The sequence below is a fragment of the Equus przewalskii genome, chromosome 11, assembly GCF_037783145.1.
Source record: "Equus przewalskii isolate Varuska chromosome 11, EquPr2, whole genome shotgun sequence".
Lineage (NCBI taxonomy): Eukaryota > Metazoa > Chordata > Mammalia > Perissodactyla > Equidae > Equus > Equus przewalskii.
In genome coordinates this window covers 24,959,099-24,972,927 of record NC_091841.1, presented here as the reverse complement: position 1 = coordinate 24,972,927, position 13,829 = coordinate 24,959,099, and the positions used below count along the sequence as shown (strand labels likewise).

At 34.7% G+C, this 13,829-nt stretch overlaps 1 pseudogene; it reads right to left on the bottom strand.

The window, feature by feature from the left end:
• LOC103566114 (organic anion transporter 7-like) overlaps window positions 1–13,829 on the bottom strand; it is a 34,078-nt pseudogene that overhangs the window by 18,323 nt on the left and 1,926 nt on the right.

Below are 13,829 nucleotides of genomic sequence, written 5' to 3'. Positions count from 1 at the left end.
GATGTATAGATGCATGGATCTCTCAGACATTCTGATGCGCTGTATAGGGAGTCCGTTTTTGGCCAATGGATGTCCTACTGCTTGAAATCTAGAGGGGAGAGACAAAGGGAACAACTCACTGTGATACGATGCTGACTTTACTCCTCTGATTTTCCTTTCTTGTAGTGAATTTTTCTGGCTTTGGTATCAGGGTAATGCGGGCCTCATAAAATGACTTTGGAAACGTTCCCTCCTCTCTGATTTTTTGGAAGAGCTTGAGAAAGATTAATGTTAATTATTTTTTAAAGTTTTGTAAAATTCAGCAGAGAAGCCATCTGGTTCTGGGCTTTCCTTTGTTCAGAGATGATTGATTACTGATTCAATCTCCTTACTAGTAATTGATCTGTTCAGATTTTCTATTTTTTCCTGATTCAGTCTGGATAGGTTATTCTAGAAGTTTTTCCATTTCTTCTTGTTCATCCCCTTTGTTGGCATATGGTTCTTTCAAGTGGCCTCTTGTATTTCTGTGGTATCAGTTGTAATGTTTCCTCTTTCATTTATAATTTTGTTATTTGAGATCCTCTCTTTTTTTACTGTTACTTTAGCTAAAGGTTTGTTTATTTTGTTTATCTTTTCAAAGAACCAGCGCTTAGTTTTGTTAATCTTTTTGTTGTTTTCCTGTTCTCTATTTCATTTATTATTTCCTTCCTCCCGCTAAGTTTAGGCTTAAGTTGTTTTGCTTTTTATAGTTCCTTGAGGCATTGAGTTAGGGTTTTTATTTGAGATCTTTCTTTTTTCTAAATGTAGATGTTTACTACTATGAGCTTCTCTCTTAAAACTGCTTTTGTTGCATTCCGTAAATTTTGGTATTGTGTGTTCTCAATTTCATTTTCCCAAGATACTTTTTAATCTCCCCTTTAATTTTTTGTTTGATCCATTTGTTGTTCTGGAGAGTGGTTTTAATTTCCATGTATTTGTGAGTTTTCCAGTTTTTCTCCTGTTATTGATTTGTGGTTTCATACCACTGTAGTCAGAGAAGATGCTTGGTATCCTTTCAATCTTCTTGAATATGCAAAGACTTGTTTTGTGACCTAAGCTATGGTCTATCCTAGAAAATATTCCACGTGTACTTGAGAAGAATGTTTATTCTACTGTTATTGAATAGAAAGGTCTCCATATGTCTCTTACGTCCATTTGTCCTTAGTGTTGTTCAACTGCTCTGTTTTCTTATTGATTGTTTTTCTGGATGATCTTTCTATTGTTGACAGTGGGATATTAATTCCCCAACTATTATCATATTGATGTTTTTTCTCCTTTTACCTAGGTTACTTTTTGCTCTATATATTTAGCTTCTCTGATGTTGGGTGCATAAATATTTACAGTTGTATCTTCTTTATGTATTAACCCCTCTGTTATAATGATTTTCTTTGTCTCTTTTTACTACTTTTAGTTTAAAGCCTATTTTATCTGATATAAGTATATCCACCCCTGCCTTTTTGGTTACTATTTACTTGAAGTATTTTTTCCATGATTTCATCCCAGTAAATTGTGTCTTTAAGGCTAAAATGAGTCTCTTGTAGGCAGAATATCATTGGATTGTTCGTTTTGTTTTATCACTGGATTTTGTTTTATATCACTTCAACCATTTTATGTCTTCTGATTAGAGAATTTAATCAATTTACATTTAAAGTAATAATTGATAGGTAAGGACTTACTACTGTTATTTTGTTGATTGTTTTCTGACTTTCTGTAGGCCTGTTCTTCCTTGATTCTTATTGTGTTATATTTTTGTGTTTTGATGTTTTGGTACGAATATACTTTAACTTCTTCGTCATGTTCATTTGTGTAATCACTATAGGTTATTCTCTTGTCACCAGGAACAAAAAAAGTTGAACTCATAGGAACAGAGAGTAGAATGGTGCTTGCCATGGCTGGAGGATGTGGACAAATGAGGAGATGCGGGTCAATAGGTGTAAACTTTCAGTTATGAGATGAATAAGTTCTAGGGATCTAATGTACAGCCTGGAGACTGTAGTTATCAATACTGTGGTGTATTCTTGAAAGTCATTAAGGAAGTAGACCTTCAACGTCCCCACCACCCACAAAAAAGGGTAATTATGTGAGGTGATGGAGGTGATAACTAATCCTATTGTGGTAATAATTTCATGAAATATATCTGTATAAAGTATCATATTGTACACCTTAACCTTACAAAATATTATATGTTAATTATGTCTCAGTTAACCTGGAAAACAGAATATGGAACATTCTAACAGAAAAACAAACCTGATGTGAAAGCAACATCTGTGAAAAAATATACGAGAGTTACTAAAGGGTTGCATAAGAGTTCCTCTCTACTGAGTGTGGGTTCGCTGATGTTAGACAACATGTTTCCTCTAAAGCAGGATAGAAGAGAGCCACAATCAAGACAGAAGAACTTATACAAAGTTCTAAGAGGAAGAATTAGGTAAGATGGAGAATGACTAAATGGAGAATTATATGGTTAAAAAATAAAAGGGAAAGAGAACTCCACATTTCACAGGTCTCTGGAAAAGGGCGTCTTTCTGTAGACGACTTGGAATAAAGAAACTGTGCTGATTCTATATGACGAGTAATATTAACAAAGGACGAAAATTGGGATTGGGCAACTGCTCTGTAATCTTCACTTCACTCACACTATACTTATAATACAATTGTTAAATCTTTTATAGTCTGAGTTGTGGCACAATATATACTTTGTTCCTCTATTTGTGTTTCAATTCAGAATGGTATAGAATCTATATAAAGAAGCACTATGATTAAGGAAATGATGTAGTGATGATTACTGGAAAGCCTGGTCAGTCAAAACAAAAAGCAGTTATATATAAAGATATATAATTTACTCAAAGTAAATGGTCACATGTAAGTGTTTTAAGTGTTGTGACATCTGTGGTATCAGGTCTTTGGAGACAATCTGGTTGTCCTTTCCCAAAAGAGGGGTTAAGAACAGTGTGATGGAACCACACTGTTGCCGCAATTAGGAAAATAAACTAGAAATACACATAGGAATGTGTATTTGTCTCAGAAACATAGTGATGATTGTACAAATGAAAATTATGAGAAAATGGCACATTTACATAATAAGTAAATTACAATATATGTAAATGAAACAATGTCACTTGTTTGGTGAAAACATATAAATTTAAAATAGTTTAGTTAACATGTTATAATAATTGCTATATGTGAAGGAGAGAAATGGGAGAAGAGCATGGAAAGAGAGTGAAACAGATGTATACACGTGTATATGAGGAGATTTCAAGGCCAAATGAATGAGAACACTGTCTTATGTAATGAGGAGCATGATAATTCAACCATCTGTTCTTGACATCCACAAAAAGGAAATCCATGTTGTGCAAAATATATGGCTATAATTATTAATTATTGCATAATCTGGCTAGATGCTCACCTTTTCTTCTGTTTTTTTCTGGACAAAGAGGGAGACTGCTACTTCCCAGTCTTGTAATTAAGTATGGCCCTTGCACCTTTGTGTTGACCATGAACTGTGGACAGAAGTGACGTAGACTACTTCCAGGTCTGTCCATATAAGATAAATTTTGGTTCTACCTATTCCATCTGACAACATGGCTGGAAACAAAGAGCTCATTGATGAAAAAGTCACATGATGAAAGGAACTGTTTCCTTAGTCATTGTCTAGAAGATGTGGGCCTAGATCGCTACTTGATCCACATGAAATTATGACATCAGTGAGAATCATTCTTTTGTTCAGGTAACCAGTTATGATTCTGCATTTTTTACTGCAACCAGTTACCTTGACTAATATAATAATGCTGTGATTACAATGATGTTTAATGAAGATAAGTAGAGAATATTTGTGTGTATTATTTTGTGTATGTTACCAAATTTATGTTAAAAAATATTGTATTGAAAAGAAAATGTGATATATATCTATAAACAAATATGTCAAAAGAGGTTATACAATTACACATACACATATCAGACGTCCCAATTTTACTTAAAACATGTACTTGTGATGTGTGTAAATATAACAAAATGATGTCAATGTTGGCTCCCATTTGGGTGGATTTATTCCCAAGTACTCTTTATTTTGAAAAATTTCAAAAATGAAAAGCAGTTTAAATGAATACTATAGTGAATCCTCATATAAATTTCAACCAGATTCACTAGGAGATTTAATTTTGCTGCATTGGCTTTATTTCCTTCCATGTATTTGAACACACACACACTTTTTTGCTGAATCATTTGAAAGGCAGTTACAAATCATATGACACATGACTCCTGAAGTTTTTAGCATGCGTGCATTAAGAATAAGGACAGTTTCCAATACTATTATAATTCCGTTATCAAACATAGGAACACTAACAATAATTCCATCTTATCAGCTATTAGACCATATTCAAATTGTCACAAAAGTCCTCAAAATCTCTTTCTAGCTGTTATTTTTCTTTATTCCATCCATGATATAGTTGGAGTTTACACATTGAATTTTGTTTTACATGTTTTTTTCAATCTAGAATGATCACTCCACTTATTTTTTCCAGAACATTCCTTTTTTGAAAAGTCCAGATCTGTTTTCTTACAGAATGTGAATTAAGGACAGTTTAAAATGTGTTTTTAATTTTTATCTATATTCTAATTTTTACATGGCACATTTCTTTGGTCAGAAAATAACAAAAGGTTAAAAAACTAAAGTACATATTTGCATTTTATTTGCTGATGGCTTTCAGAGTCCTTTTTTTAAGATTTTATTTTTTTCCTTTTTCTCCCCAAAGCCCCCCGGTACATAGCTGTATATTCTTCTTTGTGGGTCCTTCTAGTTGTGGCATGTGGGACCCTGCCTCAGCGTGGTTTGATGAGCAGTGCCATGTCCGCGCCCAGGATTCGAACCAACAAAACACTGGGTCGCCTGCAGCGGAGCGCGCGAACTTAACCACTCAGCCACGGGGCCAGCCCCTCAGAATCCTTCTTTTAAGTAGACATTATTTTTAACAGCAGTTTTAGGTTCACAGCAAAATTGAGCAGAAGATGCAGAGATTTCCCGTCCACCTCCTCACCGCCCCCCATGCATAGCCTCACTGTTATCACATCCCCCACCAAAATCGTCCATTTATTAAAACCGATGAACCTACACTGATACATCATAACAATCCAAAGTTCATAGTTTACATTAGGGTTCACTCTTGGTGTTGTACATTCTATGGGTTTGGACAAATGTCATTACATGTATCCACCATTATAGAATAATATAATAGTATAATACAGAGTATTTTCCCTGCCATAAAAATCCCCCATGCTTCCTTATTCATTCTTCCCACCCTTCACCTGAACCCCTGGCATCCATTGCTCTTTTACTGTATCCTTAGTTTTACCTTTTCTAGAATGTCATACAGTTGGAATTGGACAATGTGTAGCCTTTTCTGATTGGCTTCTTTCACTTAGGAACGTGAGTTTAAATTTTCTCCATATCTTTTCATGGCTTGATAGCACATTCCTTTTTAGCACTGAATAACATTCCATTATCTGATGTGCCACAGTTTATTTACCCGTTCATCTTCTGAAGGACATCCTGGTTGCTTCCAAGCTTTGTCAATTATAAATAAACCTGCTATAAACATCCATTTGCAGATTTTCGCATAGAAATAACTTTTCAACTCCTTTGGGTAAATACCAAGAAGCATACTTGCTGGATCATATGGTAAGAGTAAGTTTAGTTTTGTTAAGAAAGCGCCAAAGTGTCTTTTAAAGTGGTATTACAATTTTGCATTTCCCCTGGCAATGAATGAGAGTTTCGGTCCTCCACATCCTACCAGCATTTGGGGTTGCCCGTGTTTTGGATTTTGGACATTCTAATAGTATGTAGTGGTATGCAGTGTTATCTCTTTATTTTCATTTGCATTTCTGTGATGACATATAATGTGAAGCATCTTTTCATATGTTTAATTGCCATCTGTATATCTTCTTTGGTGAGGTCTCTGTTAAGGTCTTTGGCCTATTTTAATCAGGATTTTTAAAATTTTCTTATTGTTGAGTTTTAAGAGTTATTTGCATTTTTTAGCTAACAATTCTTTATCAGATATGTTTTCTGCAAATATTTTCTCTCAGTCTGTGGTTTCTCTCTTCATTCTCTCTCTTTTTGTTTTAAAGATTGGCACCTGAGCTAAGATCTGTTGCCAATCCTTTTTTTCTCCCTTTTCTTCTCCCCAGTCCCCCGAGTACGTAGTTGTATATTCAGTTGTGAGTGCCTTTGGTTGTGCTATGTGGGATGCCGCCTCAACATGGCCTGATGAGCAGTGCCATATCTGCACCTGGTATCCAAACCAATGAAACCCCAGGCCACCCAAGCAGAGCATGTGAAATTAAACACTTGGCCATGAGGACAGCCCCTTTTCATTCTCTTGACAATGTCTTTTCTTGATCAAAAAATTTTAATTTAAATTAAGTCCAGCTTATAATTTTTTCTTCCATGGACTATGCCTTTGGTGTTGTATCCAAGAAGTCATCACCAAACCCAAGGGTGTCTAGATTTTCTTGTATGTTATCTTCCTGGAGTTTTATAGTGTTGTGTTTTACATTTATTCTGTGATGCATTTTGAATTAATTTTTGTGAAAGGTGTACAGTCTCAGGCTAAATCCACTTTTTCGCTTGTGTATGTCTAGTTGTTTCAGCACCATTTGTCAAAAAGACTATCTTTCCTCCATTGCATTGCCTATGTTCCTTTATCAAAGATCAGTTGACTATATTTATGTGGGTCTATTTCTGGGCACTCAATACTGTTTTTTTAAATTATTTGTTTATTCTTTAATTAATACCACACAGTTTCAATTACTGTAGCTTTCTAGCAAGTTTTGAAGTCGGTGTTGGTCCTCCAACTTTGTTCTTCCTCTTCAATATTTTTTTTAGCAATTCTTGGCCTTTCACCTCTCCAGATTACTTTAGAATTAGTTATCAGAAACCACAAAATAACTTGCTGAGATTTTGATTTTGATTGCATTCAATCTATAGATCAAGCTGGGAAGAACTGACATCTTGAGACTAGGAATAGGTAAGGGCTTTTGTTACTGACATCATGCAAAGAGCCACCAGTAAACAATTTCTACTCTACGACAGTGAGCATGGCTCATTACTTCCACCTCTTTACCCCAATTATTTAAGGCTTCTTTTATCCTGAAAGAGGCTAGGCAGAAAAGAATCTCATGACATTCTGTGTGTTCTCGAAGTCAGTGTCTTACATCAGGGTTCATAATAAATTTTTCATCATTATCAAAAGTCATGCATGCATTAGTGGTGATTGGCTTTCCCCAAACTCTGAGTTGTAAGACTCCTCTCTACTTTCCAGTCATAAATAAGTAGAGTGACCATAAAATTTTTATCCTCAAAGGGATACTTTTGAGATCAAAAAAGAATGTTATTAATAATTAAGCCTAGAGTGTCCAGGCAGGTGGGATGACTGGTAACTCAAGGAATAAAGGAAGTTGGGATATTGCATTGAGTCAAAAAGGGAAGGGATTCTAGGAAATGATGCTGAGTAGGTTTCTCTAAGCTTACTAGTATTCAGTCAGCACAAGACTGTGATCACTAAGGCAGCTAAGTACCCGAAGCCCATGTCGTCTGACACTATGTCACACTTACCAACTGTTTTTATAGCTTTTTTTTTTTTTTTTTACAAAGCTGCCAGTGTGGCTCCTGTCCCTGAAATGGAGCGAAGGTGAGGTCTGACTTCATTTAGTGATTCATGCCATGAAGTTTTTAGTTGCTTTATTTACATCTAAACATTTATATATTCAACATTTTAAAGGAATGAAGACTCCAGACAAAGTATGAGACTGCATATTTTTGAATTTTGGCTGAAGAGGACGTTCTAATGGGCAGAAGGAATATTAAAAACATATAGCAACAATAAAAAAGGGGACCTGACGATTAATAGTGGACATTGGCCTTAACAATGAACTGGTCACATTAGAGCATGCATGCTGGACCATATATTTCCCCTGTAGAGTATCGCTCATGGGGAGGTGGTTTCTTGAGTATTTTGTAGCTGACTATCAGCCTGGCTAGAGGTTATATTTGGTGTAGGTTGTTTTAAAGCAGGTCTATATTTTTAGTACTGCTTTCCCTAACTTGACATCTCCTCCTGCATGACTAATAGGCACATCCAATTTATTATACCCAAAACAGAAGTCTTGACTTTCTCTTCCATATGGACTCCATTTCCTGTCTTCCCTCATCTTATTTAATGGTATCAGCATTCATCCATTTGCTCAGGCTGAAGATATAGATATCATCCTTTATCCTCCTTTTGCCATATCATAACCTCCTTAAAAATGTAAAACCATCAGGAAGTTTTACTGTATCTTTCCACAGATAGCTTTGCCAATCCAGCTACTTGTTGCCATTTTCAGGTACACCTTTCTAATTAAAACCCCCATAATTTTTCCTAAGAATTGTTTGATAGTCTCTTAAGTGATGTCCCTACCACCGCTTTTTCTCCTCCAGTTTATTCAATGAATCACTAATAAAGAAAATTAAAAGATTCTATCATAATACTTTTCTTAAAAGCCTTTTATGGGTCCATTTCAGTTTCCAGGAATTAAGAACTTTAACTCTGCAGCCTGTCCTGCACTCCATCATAAAAGAAGTGTAAAGCCTGTGCATAACACAAAAAGCAAGTACCAAGAGAGTATTGGAGTATCGGAGGGTGAACAGAAGCAGGTAGACTGTGGTGTATAGTGTATGCTGTCTCAGAGGATACTGATAGGGAGCTATGTAAGGAAGATCCCATTTCCATGGTTATAACCTGAACTAAGGTGCAATCCACACAGTAAGTACAGTGATTGGGTACATGTGCAAAACCTGCCCTCCTGTGGTCTGGAGAGCCAGCTCACAGACCCTGGGAGACTGTGAACACTGAAGAGACTGAGGATTCCAGCGAATGAAAGAGGCAAAGAGGGGTTCTCTCAGTTATGTCTGCCACACATCCTGGACTGGCCCCTGAAACATGCATGTGAAGAATAAGCTCAAAGCAGGTCCGCTAAAGACAGAAATTTGAGCTGAGCCCAGTTGCATAAGAAAAAGTTTGTATTTCAATCCCAGACATGAAAATTACCCACTAAAATGAAAGAATCAGTATTACTGATCAATAATAATGGAATCCAGAATCTCCACAACTTAATGTTTATAATTATAAAGATACAATTAAAAATTTCCTGACACACGAAGAACCAAGAAAACAAAACTCAGTCTCAAGAGAACGGAAGTCATTCAAATCTTCCCCAGCCACAAGACAAATTTTGAATTAACCAATAAATATGTTCAGGTGATTGTATAAGTATCCTCAAAGATGTAAATAAAATATGATTTAATAATATATGAAATTCATAGCTAAGAAATAGGCACTCTCAGCAGAGAAGTTGACACAAACAAACGAAAATAATTGAAATTCTAGAACTCAAAAAGTATTGCTTCTGATATAAAATTTCACTGTAAAGATTTAACAGCTGTGTGGACACACGAGAGAGACTGTGTGAACTTGAAGATAGAGCAATAGAAGTTTTAGAAGGTGAAGACCAAAGAGAGACGATGCCTTAAAATAATCAACACAGAGCCTGAGATTACTGTTATATCAGGAGTCAGCAAATATCTCCTGCAAAGACCAGATAATTATTAGTTTATGTTTTGTGAGCCACTTATCATATCCATCAATGTTCATATTTGTTTTTCATTTTTATATTAATTCTAGTGTTTCCTTTTTATTATAAATACATATAAAAATTTTGCCATTTTAATCATGTTCAAGCATACAACCAATGACGTTAATTACATTCACCTTGTTGGGCAACTATCATTACCATCTATTGTCAAAACTTTTTCCTCACCCCCAACAGAAATTCTGTGCTCAATATACCAATAACTCTTCTCCCTTCCCTTTGGTCTCTGGTCACCACTAATCTACTTTTTTTTTCTCTGAATTTGTGGAATCATACAATATTTGTCCTTTGGGGCCTGTCTTATTTCACTTGAGACTTGTTTGTGTCCTGTAAGTGGTTTATCCCAGAGAATATTCCATGTGCACATGAGAATTTTGTGTATTCTGCTGTTGGCTTCTATTATATGCATATTAGGTCTAGGTGGGTAATAGTGTTAAAGTCTTCTGTTTCTCATTGCTATTTCGTCTCATATTGCTGTGCATTATTGAAAATGTTTTATTGAATTATGTAACTCTTACAGAATTCTCTATTTCTCTATTTCTCCCTTCATTTCTGTTAGTGCTTGCCTCATATGTTTTGGGCTCTGTTGTTTTGTGCATCTATGTTTATTGTTGTTGTATGTTCTTGTTCAATTGACTTAGTTAAAATCAATACAGAAATTCCTTCTTTGTCTCTTATAACAGTTTTTGAGCTAAAGTCTATTTTGTCTCATATCAGGTCTAGCCAACAAAGTTTTATTTTGGTGAGTATTTACATGAAATATCTTTTCCCACCCTTTCTTTTTCAACTTATTTGTGTCTTTAGATCCAAAATGAATCTTTCTTGTAGACAGCACATTGTTGTATCCTATTTTTAACCCATTCTTCCAATCTTTGCCTTTTGACTGGAGAGTATAACACATTTACAATTAAGGTAGTTACTAATAAGGAAGGACTTACCTCTGCCATTTTTCTATGGTTTTCTGTATCTCTTAAAGCGTTTTTCTTTCTCATTCCCCCTATTACTGACCTCTCTTCTCCTTTAGTTCATTTTGTTGTAGTGACATGCTTTGTTTCCCTTATCATTTCCTTTTGTGTATTTTCTCTTTGGTTGTCATGTAACATCCTAAAGCTATAACAATCTACTTTAAATTGATACCAACTTAACTTCAATTGCTTAAAAGTCTCTACATCTATACAGCTATATGGTCCCCCTGTTTATGACATTGATATCATGAATTACATCTCTATACACTTAAACATAGATTTAAAATTATTTTTAATGTATTTGTGTTTTAAATCCCTTAGAAGATAAAAAGTAAATTAATACACCAAAATTACAATAATACTTGTGTTTATATTTGCCTATATATTGACCTCTATCAGAGAACTCTTTTCTTCATATCTATTTCTTCTTTGAGTTACTGTCTAGTGTTCTTTAATTTCAAACTGAAGAACACCTTCTAACATTTCTCATAGGTTAGGTCTAGTGGTATTGAACTCCATCAGCTTTTGTTCATCTGTAAGTGTCTTAAATTTTAACTCATTTTTAAATAATACTTTTGCCAGATATAGAACTCTTGTTTGATAGATTTTTACTTTCAGCACTTTAAATATATCATCCCACTGCCTTCTGGCCTCCAAAGTTTCTAATGAGAAATCAACAAATGATCTTATCAAAGATCCTTTCAATATGACAAGTTGCTTCTATCTTGCTGCTCTCAAGATTCTCTCTTTGCCTTTGGTTTTTGACATTTTGCTTATAATGGGTCTCAGTGTGGGTCTCTTTGAGTTAATCCTACTTAGATTTACTTTAGGCTCTTGGATTTGTACATTGTTATCTTTCATCAAATTTGGGAAGTGTTCTGCATTATTTCTCTCATAAAGTCTCTGCACCTTTCTCTCTGTCTTCTCTTTCTGAGACTCCTATATTTAGCATGTTGGTTGCTTGCTGGTGTTTCCTAAGTACCGTAGGCTATGTTCCCTTTCCTCATTCTTTTTTCTTTCTGTTCATTACACTCAATAATTTCAACTGTCATATCTTCATGCTCACTTTCTTCTGCCTTCTGAAATCTGCTGTTGAATCCCTCTAGAGAAAACTTTAATTCAGTTATATTTTTCTCCTCCAAAAATTCTATTTGGTTACATTTGCATAATTTCTATCACTTTGTGGATATTCTCATTTTGCTCATGGTATATTTTCCCGAGATATTTTCGTTCTTTCTCCATGCTTTACTTCAGCTTTTTGAACATAGTTAAGACAGTTGTGTTAAAGTCTTTGTCTGGATGTATGACTTCTGGGCTTACCCACAAAGAGTCTCTGTCAGGTTTTTCCCCCTTTTAAAGAGTCATGTTTCTCTGTTTCTTTGCATTACTTCTGATATTTTTTGTTGTTGAAAATTGGACATTTGACTATTATATGTGGTAACTCTGGAAATCAGATGTTCCCTCTGCCCCAGCGACTGCTCATTCTTTTTTTAATTGTTGAAGGGTTAGGCAGTCTATTTTTTGAGAGCTTTCCAAACTATTTTGCAAAACTATTAGCTCACATTTAGCTAAGTTTTGACAGAGATTTACTTGTGTGTAAGGAAGTCTCCCAATGTTTGCAGATTGCATCTCTTTGGGGGCACTCCTTGAAGCCTTAGCTAGGTTTGTGCTAGGGTAGGTTTCCACCTGAGGCAAAAGCTTTATATGTTCTCATGTGTTTTCTGAGCATGTGCATTGCGTGGCCTCTTGCATGGATTTCTAAATCCCTTACTTTATGTATGGCTGCTTTTGAATTTAGTTTCCCAAAGAGTCTCAATAAATCATCTCCTTCAGGTCTTATCTGGTTTGTAGTATGTCTTAAATCATACTTATTGTATGTCAATATCTTTCCAAGTAAAATATTCAGAAAACCAGAAACAGAAGAAAACTTCTTAAAACTCGTTAAGGGTATCTACCATAATCCTATATCTCATATTATACTCAAGAGTGAAAGGATAAGTGCATTCTACCTAAGGTCAGTATAAGGCAAGATTATCATCTCTCATCACTTTCATTAAGCGTGATACTGAATATTCTAGCTATTTATGGAAAAAGAGTAAAAGGCAAAAGACAGGAAAATAAGTAAAACTATCCTTACTGGCAGATGAAAAGATAGTATAATAGAAAACTCTAAGGAATTGACAATAAATCTACTAGTAGTAATAAATAAATCTATCAAGGTGGCAGTTGGTAAGATGAATATACAAAGATCAATTACAGTACTACATATGAGCAATGGATAATTAAAAATTAAAGTTACAAAAACAACTTCATAGCCTCAAAAGCCAAGTTAAATGGAAGTATATTTTATGAAAAACATGCGTGACAATTCACACAAACTATAAACATTGAAAAAGGAATTTAAAAAATCTAAATAGAGAGCCCCATAATATTCATAGATCAGAAAAATCAATAAGTTAAAAATGAAAATCTAATATAAACTGCTCAGTAGTTTCCAGGCAATCACAATAAAAATCTAAACAGAACCAATTTGCTGACTTCCAACAACATAGTATATAGCTTGCCTGTTTTTGACTCTACCCAAGTGTAATTGTCTAGTATGTAATCATTTCTATTTTACTTCTTTAGCTCAACTTCATGGTTTTGATATTAATTCATGTTACTGCACTGAATAGTTTGTTCATTCCCTTTACTGTAGATGAATTTATTATGTGAATATCCTGTAACTTATTCTATTATTGACAGACTTCTATATTGTTTCAGCTATTTCAATATTATGAATAGTTGAGAGTGTTATTTAAAAAGTGTCAATTTGTTCATGCCCCTCTCCTACACATAACTTTAGTTTTTCCTCTTAGCTTTCTGATGAAGTTCAAAATCCTTGGATTTTTCTCGCCACCTCAATTTCAACTAGTTCTCCACTGTTATATGCTACTAAGCGTGTTCCATCCCTCACCTCTACTACCATGAGATTCATAAAAATTGATATATCTATAATTTGTCATGATACTGTCACAGGAGGCCACATTACTGGACTGCTGAAAATGAACACTCTGACTCTGAACTCTTTTCCATGTTACATTTACTGTTATATATTTAGCGTTCACATTTCTCAGCCGAGACAACAGTAAATATTATGTTGGTGAATGGTAAGGGGCATCT